Raw genomic sequence first — 9,733 nt, 5'->3', positions numbered from 1 at the left:
ATAGGGAGTGCAGAGTGGAGAGTGCATAGGGAGTGAAGAGTGGAGAGTGCATAGGGAGTGAAGAGTGCAGGGTGCATAGGGAGTGCATAGGGAGTGCATAGGGAGTGGAGAGTGCATAGGGAGTGGAGAGTGCATAGGGAGTGGAGAGTGCATAGGGAGTGGAGAGTGCATAGGGCATAGGGAGTGGAGAGTGCATAGGGCATAGGGAGTGGAGAGTGCATAGGGAGTGGAGAGTGCATAGGGAGTGGAGAGTGCATAGAGAGTGGAGAGTGCATAGAGAGTGCAGAGTGGAGAGTGCATAGGGAGTGGAGAGTGCATAGAGAGTGGAGAGTGCATAGAGAGTGGAGAGTGCATAGAGAGTGGAGAGTGCATAGAGAGTGGAGAGTGCATAGAGAGTGGAGAGTGGGGAGTGGGGAGTGGAGAGTGCATAGGGAGTGGAGAGTGCATAGGGAGTGGAGAGTGCATAGGGAGTGGAGAGTGCATAGGGAGTGGAGAGTGCATAGGGAGTGGAGAGTGCATAGGGAGTGGAGAGTGCATAGAGAGTGGAGAGTGCATAGAGAGTGGAGAGTGGAGAGTGCATAGGGAGTGGAGAGTGCATAGGGAGTGGAGAGTGCATAGGGAGTGGAGAGTGCATAGGGAGTGGAGAGTGCATAGGGAGTGGAGAGTGCATAGTGCATAGGGACTGCAGAGTGCATAGGGAGTGGAGAGTGCATAGTGCATAGGGACTGCAGAGTGCATAGGGAGTGCAGAGTGGGGAGTGGAGAGTGCATAGGGAGTGGAGAGTGCATAGTGAGTGGAGAGTGCATAGGGAGTGCAGAGTGGAGACTGCATAGGGAGTGGAGACTGCATAGGGAGTGGAGAGTGCATAGGGAGTGGAGAGTGCATAGGGAGTGGAGAGTGCATAGGGAGTGGAGAGTGGAGAGTGCATAGGGAGTGGAGAGTGCATAGGGATTGGAGAGTGCATAGGGAGTGGAGAGTGCATAGGGAGTGGAGAGTGCATAGGGAGTGGAGAGTGAAGAGTGCATAGGGAGTGGAGAGTGAAGAGTGCATAGGGAGTGGAGAGTGCATAGGGAGTGAAGAGTGCAGGGTGCATAGGGAGTGCATAGGGAGTGCATAGGGAGTGGAGAGTGCATAGGGAGTGGAGAGTGCATAGGGAGTGGAGAGTGCATAGGGAGTGGAGAGTGCATAGGGAGTGGAGAGTGCATAGGGAGTGGAGAGTGCATAGGGAGTGGCGAGTGCATAGGGAGTGGAGAGTGCATAGGGAGTGGAGAGTGGAGAGTGCATAGGGAGTGGAGAGTGCATAGGGAGTGGAGAGTGGAGAGTGCATAGGGAGTGGATAGTGCATTGGGAGTGGAGAGTGCATAGGGAGTGGAGAGTGGAGAGTGCATAGGGAGTGGAGAGTGGAGAGTGCATAGGGAGTGGAGAGTGGAGAGTGCATAGGGAGTGGAGAGTGGAGAGTGCATAGGCAGTGGAGAGTGCATAGGGAGTGGAGAGTGCATAGGGAGTGGAGAGTGCATAGGGAGTGCAGAGTGCATAGGGAGTGCAGAGTGAAGAGTGAAGAGTGCAGAGTGCATAGGGAGTGCAGAGTGCATAGGGAGTGCAGAGTGCATAGGGAGTGCAGAGTGCATAGGGAGTGCAGAGTGGAGAGTGCATAGGGAGTGCAGAGTGGAGAGTGCATAGGGAGTGCAGAGTGCATAGGGAGTGCAGAGTGCATAGGGAGTGCAGAGTGAAGAGTGCAGAGTGCATAGGGAGTGCATAGGGAGTACAGAGGGAGTGCAGAGTGCATAGGGAGTGCAGAGTGCATAGGGAGTGCAGAGTGGAGAGTGCATAGGGAGTGCAGAGTGGAGAGTGCATAGGGAGTGCAGAGTGCATAGGGAGTGCAGAATGGAGAGTGCATAGGGAGTGGAGAGTGCATAGGGAGTGGAGAGTGCATAGGGAGTGGAGAGTGCATAGGGAGTGGAGAGTGGAGAGTGCATAGGGAGTGGAGAGTGCATAGGTAGTGGAGAGTGCATAGGGAGTGGAGAGTGCATAGGGAGTGCAGAGTGGAGAGTGCATAGGGAGTGCATAGGGAGTGCAGAGTGGAGAGCATAGGGAGTGCATAGGGAGTGCAGAGTGCATAGGGAGTGCAGAGTGGAGAGTGCATAGGGAGTGCAGAGTGCATAGGGAGTGCAGAGTGGATAGAGAGTGGAGAGTGCATAGGGAGTGGAGAGTGCATAGGGAGTGGAGAGTGCATAGGGAGTGGAGAGTGCATAGGGAGTGGAGAGTGCATAGAGAGTGGAGAGTGGAGAGTGCATAGGGAGTGGAGAGTGCATAGGGAGTGGAGAGTGCATAGGGAGTGGAGAGTGCATAGGGAGTGGAGAGTGCATAGGGAGTGGAGAGTGCATAGGGAGTGAGGGAGTGGAGAGTGCATAGGGAGTGAGGGAGTGGAGAGTGCATAGGGAGTGGAGAGTGCATAGGGAGTGGAGAGTGCATAGGGAGTGGAGAGTGCATAGGGAGTGGAGAGTGCATAGGGAGTGGAGAGTGCATAGTGCATAGGGACTGCAGAGTGCATAGGGAGTGGAGAGTGCATAGTGCATAGGGACTGCAGAGTGCATAGGGAGTGCAGAGTGGGGAGTGGAGAGTGCATAGGGAGTGGAGAGTGCATAGGGAGTGGAGAGTGCATAGGGAGTGCAGAGTGGAGACTGCATAGGGAGTGGAGACTGCATAGGGAGTGGAGAGTGCATAGGGAGTGGAGAGTGCATAGGGAGTGGAGAGTGCATAGGGAGTGGAGAGTGGAGAGTGCATAGGGAGTGGAGAGTGCATAGGGAGTGGAGAGTGCATAGGGAGTGGAGAGTGCATAGGGAGTGGAGAGTGCATAGGGAGTGGAGAGTGAAGAGTGCATAGGGAGTGGAGAGTGAAGAGTGCATAGGGAGTGGAGAGTGCATAGGGAGTGAAGAGTGCAGGGTGCATAGGGAGTGCATAGGGAGTGCATAGGGAGTGGAGAGTGCATAGGGAGTGGAGAGTGCATAGGGAGTGGAGAGTGCATAGGGAGTGGAGAGTGCATAGGGAGTGGCGAGTGCATAGGGAGTGGAGAGTGCATAGGGAGTGGAGAGTGGAGAGTGCATAGGGAGTGGAGAGTGCATAGGGAGTGGAGAGTGGAGAGTGCATAGGGAGTGGATAGTGCATAGGGAGTGGAGAGTGCATAGGGAGTGGAGAGTGGAGAGTGCATAGGGAGTGGAGAGTGGAGAGTGCATAGGGAGTGGAGAGTGGAGAGTGCATAGGGAGTGGAGAGTGCATAGGGAGTGGAGAGTGCATAGGGAGTGGAGAGTGCATAGGGAGTGCAGAGTGCATAGGGAGTGCAGAGTGAAGAGTGAAGAGTGCAGAGGGCATAGGAAGTGAAGAGTGCATAGGGAGTGGAGAGTGCATAGGGAGTGGAGAGTGCATAGAGAGTGGAGAGTGCATAGAGAGTGGAGAGTGGAGAGTGCATAGGGAGTGGAGAGTGCATAGGGAGTGGAGAGTGCATAGGGAGTGGAGAGTGCATAGGGAGTGGAGAGTGCATAGGGAGTGAGGGAGTGGAGAGTGCATAGGGAGTGAGGGAGTGGAGAGTGCATAGGGAGTGGAGAGTGCATAGGGAGTGGAGAGTGCATAGGGAGTGGAGAGTGCATAGGGAGTGGAGAGTGCATAGTGCATAGGGACTGCAGAGTGCATAGGGAGAGGAGAGTGCATAGTGCATAGGGACTGCAGAGTATATAGGGAGTGCAGAGTGGGGAGTGCAGAGTGGGGAGTGGAGAGTGCATAGGGAGTGGAGAGTGCATAGGGAGTGGAGAGTGCATAGGGAGTGCAGAGTGGAGACTGCATAGGGAGTGGAGACTGCGTGGAGAGTGCATAGGGAGTGGAGAGTGCATAGGGAGTGGAGAGTGCATAGGGAGTGGAGAGTGGAGAGTGCATAGGGAGTGGAGAGTGCATAGGGAGTGGAGAGTGCATAGGGAGTGGAGAGTGCATAGGGAGTGGAGAGTGCATAGGGAGTGGAGAGTGAAGAGTGCATAGGGAGTGGAGAGTGAAGAGTGCATAGGGAGTGGAGAGTGCATAGGGAGTGAAGAGTGCAGGGTGCATAGGGAGTGCATAGGGAGTGCATAGGGAGTGGAGAGTGCATAGGGAGTGGAGAGTGCATAGGGAGTGGAGAGTGCATAGGGAGTGGAGAGTGCATAGGGAGTGGAGAGTGCATAGGGAGTGGAGAGTGCATAGGGAGTGGAGAGTGGAGAGTGCATAGGGAGTGGATAGTGCATAGGGAGTGGAGAGTGCATAGGGAGTGGAGAGTGGAGAGTGCATAGGGAGTGGAGAGTGGAGAGTGCATAGGGAGTGGAGAGTGGAGAGTGCATAGGGAGTGGAGAGTGGAGAGTGCATAGGGAGTGGAGAGTGCATAGGGAGTGGAGAGTGCATAGGGAGTGGAGAGTGCATAGGGAGTGCAGAGTGCATAGGGAATGCAGAGTGAAGAGTGAAGAGTGCAGAGTGCATAGGGAGTGCAGAGTGCATAGGGAGTGCAGAGTGCATAGGGAGTGCAGAGTGGAGAGTGCATAGGGAGTGCAGAGTGGAGAGTGCATAGGGAGTGCAGAGTGCATAGGGAGTGCAGAGTGAAGAGTGCAGAGTGCATAGGGAGTGCATAGGGAGTGCATAGGGAGTGCAGAGTGCATAGGGAGTGCAGAGTGCATAGGGAGTGCAGAGTGGAGAGTGCATAGGGAGTGCAGAGTGGAGAGTGCATAGGGAGTGCAGAGTGCATAGGGAGTGCAGAGTGGAGAGTGCATAGGGAGTGGAGAGTGCATAGGGAGTGGAGAGTGCATAGGGAGTGGAGAGTGCATAGGGAGTGGAGAGTGGAGAGTGCATAGGGAGTGGAGAGTGCATAGGGAGTGGAGAGTGCATAGGGAGTGGAGACTGCATAGGGAGTGCAGAGTGGAGAGTGCATAGGGAGTGCATAGGGAGTGCAGAGTGGAGAGCATAGGGAGTGCATAGGGAGTGCAGAGTGCATAGGGAGTGCAGAGTGGAGAGTGCATAGGGAGTGCAGAGTGCATAGGGAGTGCAGAGTGGATAGAGAGTGGAGAGTGCATAGAGAGTGGAGAGTGCATAGGGAGTGGAGAGTGCATAGGGAGTGCAGAGTGGAGAGTGGATAGAGAGTGGAGAGTGCATAGGGATTGGAGAGTGCATAGGGAGTGGAGAGTGCATAGGGAGTGGAGAGTGCATAGGGAGTGGATAGTGCATAGGGAGTGGAGAGTGGAGAGTGCATAGGGAGTGGAGAGTGGAGAGTGCATAGGGAGTGGAGAGTGCATAGGGAGTGGAGAGTGCATAGGGAGTGGAGAGTGCATAGGGAGTGGAGAGTGCATAGGGAGTGGAGAGTGGAGAGTGCATAGGGAGTGGAGAGTGGAGAGTGCATAGGGAGTGGAGAGTGGAGAGTGCATAGGGAGTGGAGAGTGGAGAGTGCATAGGGAGTGGAGAGTGGAGAGTGGATAGGGAGTGGAGAGTGGAGAGTGCATATGGAGTGGAGAGTGCATAGGGAGTGGAGAGTGCATAGGGAGTGGAGAGTGGATAGGGAGTGGAGAGTGGAGAGTGCATAGGGAGTGGAGAGTGCATAGGGAGTGGAGAGTGCATCGGGAGTGGAGAGTGCATAGGGAGTGGAGAGTGCATAGGGAGTGGAGAGTGCATAGGGAGTGGAGAGTGCATAGGGAGTGGAGAGTGCATAGGGAGTGGAGAGTGCATAGGGAGTGGAGAGTGGAGAGTGCATAGGGAGTGGAGAGTGGAGAGTGCATAGGGAGTGGAGAGTGGAGAGTGCATAGGGAGTGGAGAGTGCATAGGGAGTGGAGAGTGCATAGGGAGTGGAGAGTGCATAGGGAGTGCAGAGTGGAGAGTGCATAGGGAGTGGAGAGTGCTAAGGGAGTGCAGAGTGGAGAGTGCATAGGGAGTGGAGAGTGGAGAGTGCATAGGGAGTGGAGAGTGCATAGGGAGTGGAGAGTGCATAGGGAGTGGAGAGTGGAGAGTGCATAGGGAGTGGAGAGTGCATAGGGAGTGGAGAGTGCATAGGGAGTGGAGAGTGCATAGGGAGTGGAGAGTGCATAGGGAGTGCAGAGTGGAGAGTGCATAGGGAGTGCAGAGTGGAGAGTGCATAGGGAGTGCAGAGTGGAGAGTGCATAGGGAGTGCAGAGTGGAGAGTGCATAGGGAGTGGAGAGTGCATAGGGAGTGCAGAGTGGAGAGTGCATAGGGAGTGGAGAGTGCATAGGGAGTGCAGAGTGGAGAGTGCATAGGGAGTGCAGAGTGGAGAGTGCATAGGGAGTGAAGAGTGGAGAGTGCATAGGGAGTGGAGAGTGCATAGGGAGTGGAGAGTGCATAGGGAGTGGAGAGTGCATAGGGAGTGGAGAGTGCATGGGGAGTGGAGAGTGCAGAGTGAATAGAGAGTGCAGAGTGGAGAGTGCATAGGGAGTGCACAGGGAGTGGAGAGTGCACAGGGAGTGGAGAGTGCACAGGGAGTGGAGAGTGCACAGGGAGTGGAGAGTGCACAGGGAGTGGAGAGTGCCTAGGCAGTGGAGAGTGCATAGGGAGTGGAGAGTGCATAGGGAGTGGAGAGTGCATAGTGCATAGGGAGTGGAGAGTGCATAGGGAGTGGAGAGTGCATAGGGAGTGGAGAGTGCATAGGGAGTGGAGAGTGCATAGGGAGTGGAGAGTGCATAGGGAGTGCAGAGTGAAGAGTGAAGAGTGCAGAGTGCATAGGGAGTGCATAGGGAGTGCATAGGGAGTGCAGAGTGCATAGGGAGTGCAGAGTGCATAGGGAGTGCAGAGTGCATAGGGAGTGCAGAGTGGAGAGTGCATAGGGAGTGCAGAGTGGAGAGTGCATAGGGAGTGCAGAGTGCATAGGGAGTGCAGAGTGGAGAGTGCATAGGGAGTGGAGAGTGCATAGGGAGTGCAGAGTGCATAGGGAGTGGAGAGTGCATAGGGAGTGGAGAGTGGAGAGTGCATAGGGAGTGGAGAGTGGAGAGTGCATAGGGAGTGGAGAGTGGAGAGTGCATAGGGAGTGCAGAGTGCATAGGGAGTGGAGAGTGCATAGGGAGTGGAGAGTGCATAGGGAGTGGAGAGTGCATAGGGAGTGGAGAGTGCATAGGGAGTGCATAGGGAGTGCAGAGTGGAGAGCATAGGGAGTGCATAGGGAGTGCAGAGTGCATAGGGAGTGCAGAGTGGAGAGTGCATAGGGAGTGCAGAGTGCATAGGGAGTGCAGAGTGGATAGAGAGTGGAGAGTGCATAGAGAGTGGAGAGTGCATAGGGAGTGGAGAGTGCATAGGGAGTGCGGAGTGGAGAGTGGATAGAGAGTGGAGAGTGCATAGGGATTGGAGAGTGCATAGGGATTGGAGAGTGCATAGGGAGTGGAGAGTGCATAGGGAGTGGAGAGTGCATAGGGAGTGGAGAGTGCATAGGGAGTGGAGAGTGCATAGGGAGTGGAGAGTGCATAGGGAGTGGAGAGTGGAGAGTGGATAGGGAGTGGAGAGTGGAGAGTGCATAGGGAGTGGAGAGTGCATAGGGAGTGGAGAGTGCATAGGGAGTGGAGAGTGGAGAGTGCATAGGGAGTGGAGAGTGGAGAGTGCATAGGGAGTGGAGAGTGGAGAGTGCATAGGGAGTGGAGAGTGCATAGGGAGTGGAGAGTGCATAGGGAGTGGAGAGTGGAGAGTGCATAGGGAGTGGAGAGTGCATAGGGAGTGGAGAGTGCATAGGGAGTGAAGAGTGCAGGGTGCATAGGGAGTGCATAGGGAGTGCATAGGGAGTGGAGAGTGCATAGGGAGTGGAGAGTGCATAGGGAGTGGAGAGTGCATAGGGAGTGGAGAGTGCATAGGGAGTGGAGAGTGGAGAGTGCATAGGGAGTGGAGAGTGCATAGGGAGTGGAGAGTGGAGAGTGCATAGGGAGTGGAGAGTGGATAGGGAGTGGAGAGTGCATAGGGAGTGGAGAGTGCATAGGGAGTGGAGAGTGCATAGGGAGTGGCGAGTGCATAGGGAGTGGAGAGTGGAGAGTGCATAGGGAGTGGAGTGGAGAGTGCATAGGGAGTGGAGAGTGGAGAGTGCATAGGGAGTGGAGAGTGCATAGGGAGTGGAGAGTGGAGAGTGCATAGGGAGTGGAGAGTGGAGAGTGCATAGGGAGTGGAGAGTGGGGAGTGGAGAGTGGAGAGTGCATAGGGAGTGGAGAGTGGAGAGTGCATAGGGAGTGGAGAGTGCATAGGGAGTGGAGAGTGCATAGGGAGTGGAGAGTGCATAGGGAGTGCAGAGTGGAGAGTGCATAGGGAGTGGAGAGTGCATAGGGAGTGCAGAGTGGCGAGTGCATAGGGAGTGCAGAGTGGAGAGTGCATAGGGAGTGCAGAGTGGAGAGTGCATAGGGAGTGGAGAGTGGAGAGTGCATAGGGAGTGGAGAGTGCATAGGGAGTGGAGAGTGCATAGGGAGTGGAGAGTGGAGAGTGCATAGGGAGTGGAGAGTGCATAGAGAGTGGAGAGTGGAGAGTGCATAGGGAGTGGAGAGTGCATAGGGAGTGGAGAGTGCATAGGGAGTGGAGAGTGGAGAGTGCATAGGGAGTGGAGAGTGCATAGGGAGTGGAGAGTGCATAGGGAGTGGAGAGTGCATAGGGAGTGCAGAGTGGAGAGTGCATAGGGAGTGCAGAGTGGAGAGTGCATAGGGAGTGCAGAGTGGAGAGTGCATAGGGAGTGGAGAGTGCATAGGGAGTGGAGAGTGCATAGGGAGTGCAGAGTGGAGAGTGCATAGGGAGTGCAGAGTGGAGAGTGCATAGGGAGTGAAGAGTGGAGAGTGCATAGGGAGTGAAGAGTGCAGGGTGCATAGGGAGTGCATAGGGAGTGCATAGGGAGTGGAGAGTGCATAGGGAGTGGAGAGTGCATAGGGAGTGGAGAGTGCATAGGGAGTGGAGAGTGCATAGGGCATAGGGAGTGGAGAGTGCATAGGGCATAGGGAGTGGAGAGTGCATAGGGAGTGGAGAGTGCATAGGGAGTGGAGAGTGCATAGAGAGTGGAGAGTGCATAGAGAGTGCAGAGTGGAGAGTGCATAGGGAGTGGAGAGTGCATAGAGAGTGGAGAGTGCATAGAGAGTGGAGAGTGCATAGAGAGTGGAGAGTGCATAGAGAGTGGAGAGTGCATAGAGAGTGGAGAGTGGGGAGTGGGGAGTGGAGAGTGCATAGGGAGTGGAGAGTGCATAGGGAGTGGAGAGTGCATAGGGAGTGGAGAGTGCATAGGGAGTGGAGAGTGCATAGAGAGTGGAGAGTGCATAGAGAGTGGAGAGTGGAGAGTGCATAGGGAGTGGAGAGTGCATAGGGAGTGGAGAGTGCATAGGGAGTGGAGAGTGCATAGGGAGTGGAGAGTGCATAGTGCATAGGGACTGCAGAGTGCATAGGGAGTGGAGAGTGCATAGTGCATAGGGACTGCAGAGTGCATAGGGAGTGCAGAGTGGGGAGTGGAGAGTGCATAGGGAGTGGAGAGTGCATAGTGAGTGGAGAGTGCATAGGGAGTGCAGAGTGGAGACTGCATAGGGAGTGGAGACTGCATAGGGAGTGGAGAGTGCATAGGGAGTGGAGAGTGCATAGGGAGTGGAGAGTGCATAGGGAGTGGAGAGTGGAGAGTGCATAGGGAGTGGAGAGTGCATAGGGATTGGAGAGTGCATAGGGAGTGGAGAGTGCATAGGGAGTGGAGAGTGCATAGGGAGTGGAGAGTGAAGAGTGCATAGGGAG

The sequence above is a fragment of the Lissotriton helveticus genome, chromosome 3_1 (genome assembly GCF_964261635.1).
Source record: "Lissotriton helveticus chromosome 3_1, aLisHel1.1, whole genome shotgun sequence".
NCBI lineage: Eukaryota > Metazoa > Chordata > Amphibia > Caudata > Salamandridae > Lissotriton > Lissotriton helveticus.
Note: the sequence above shows the minus strand (reverse complement) of the source record.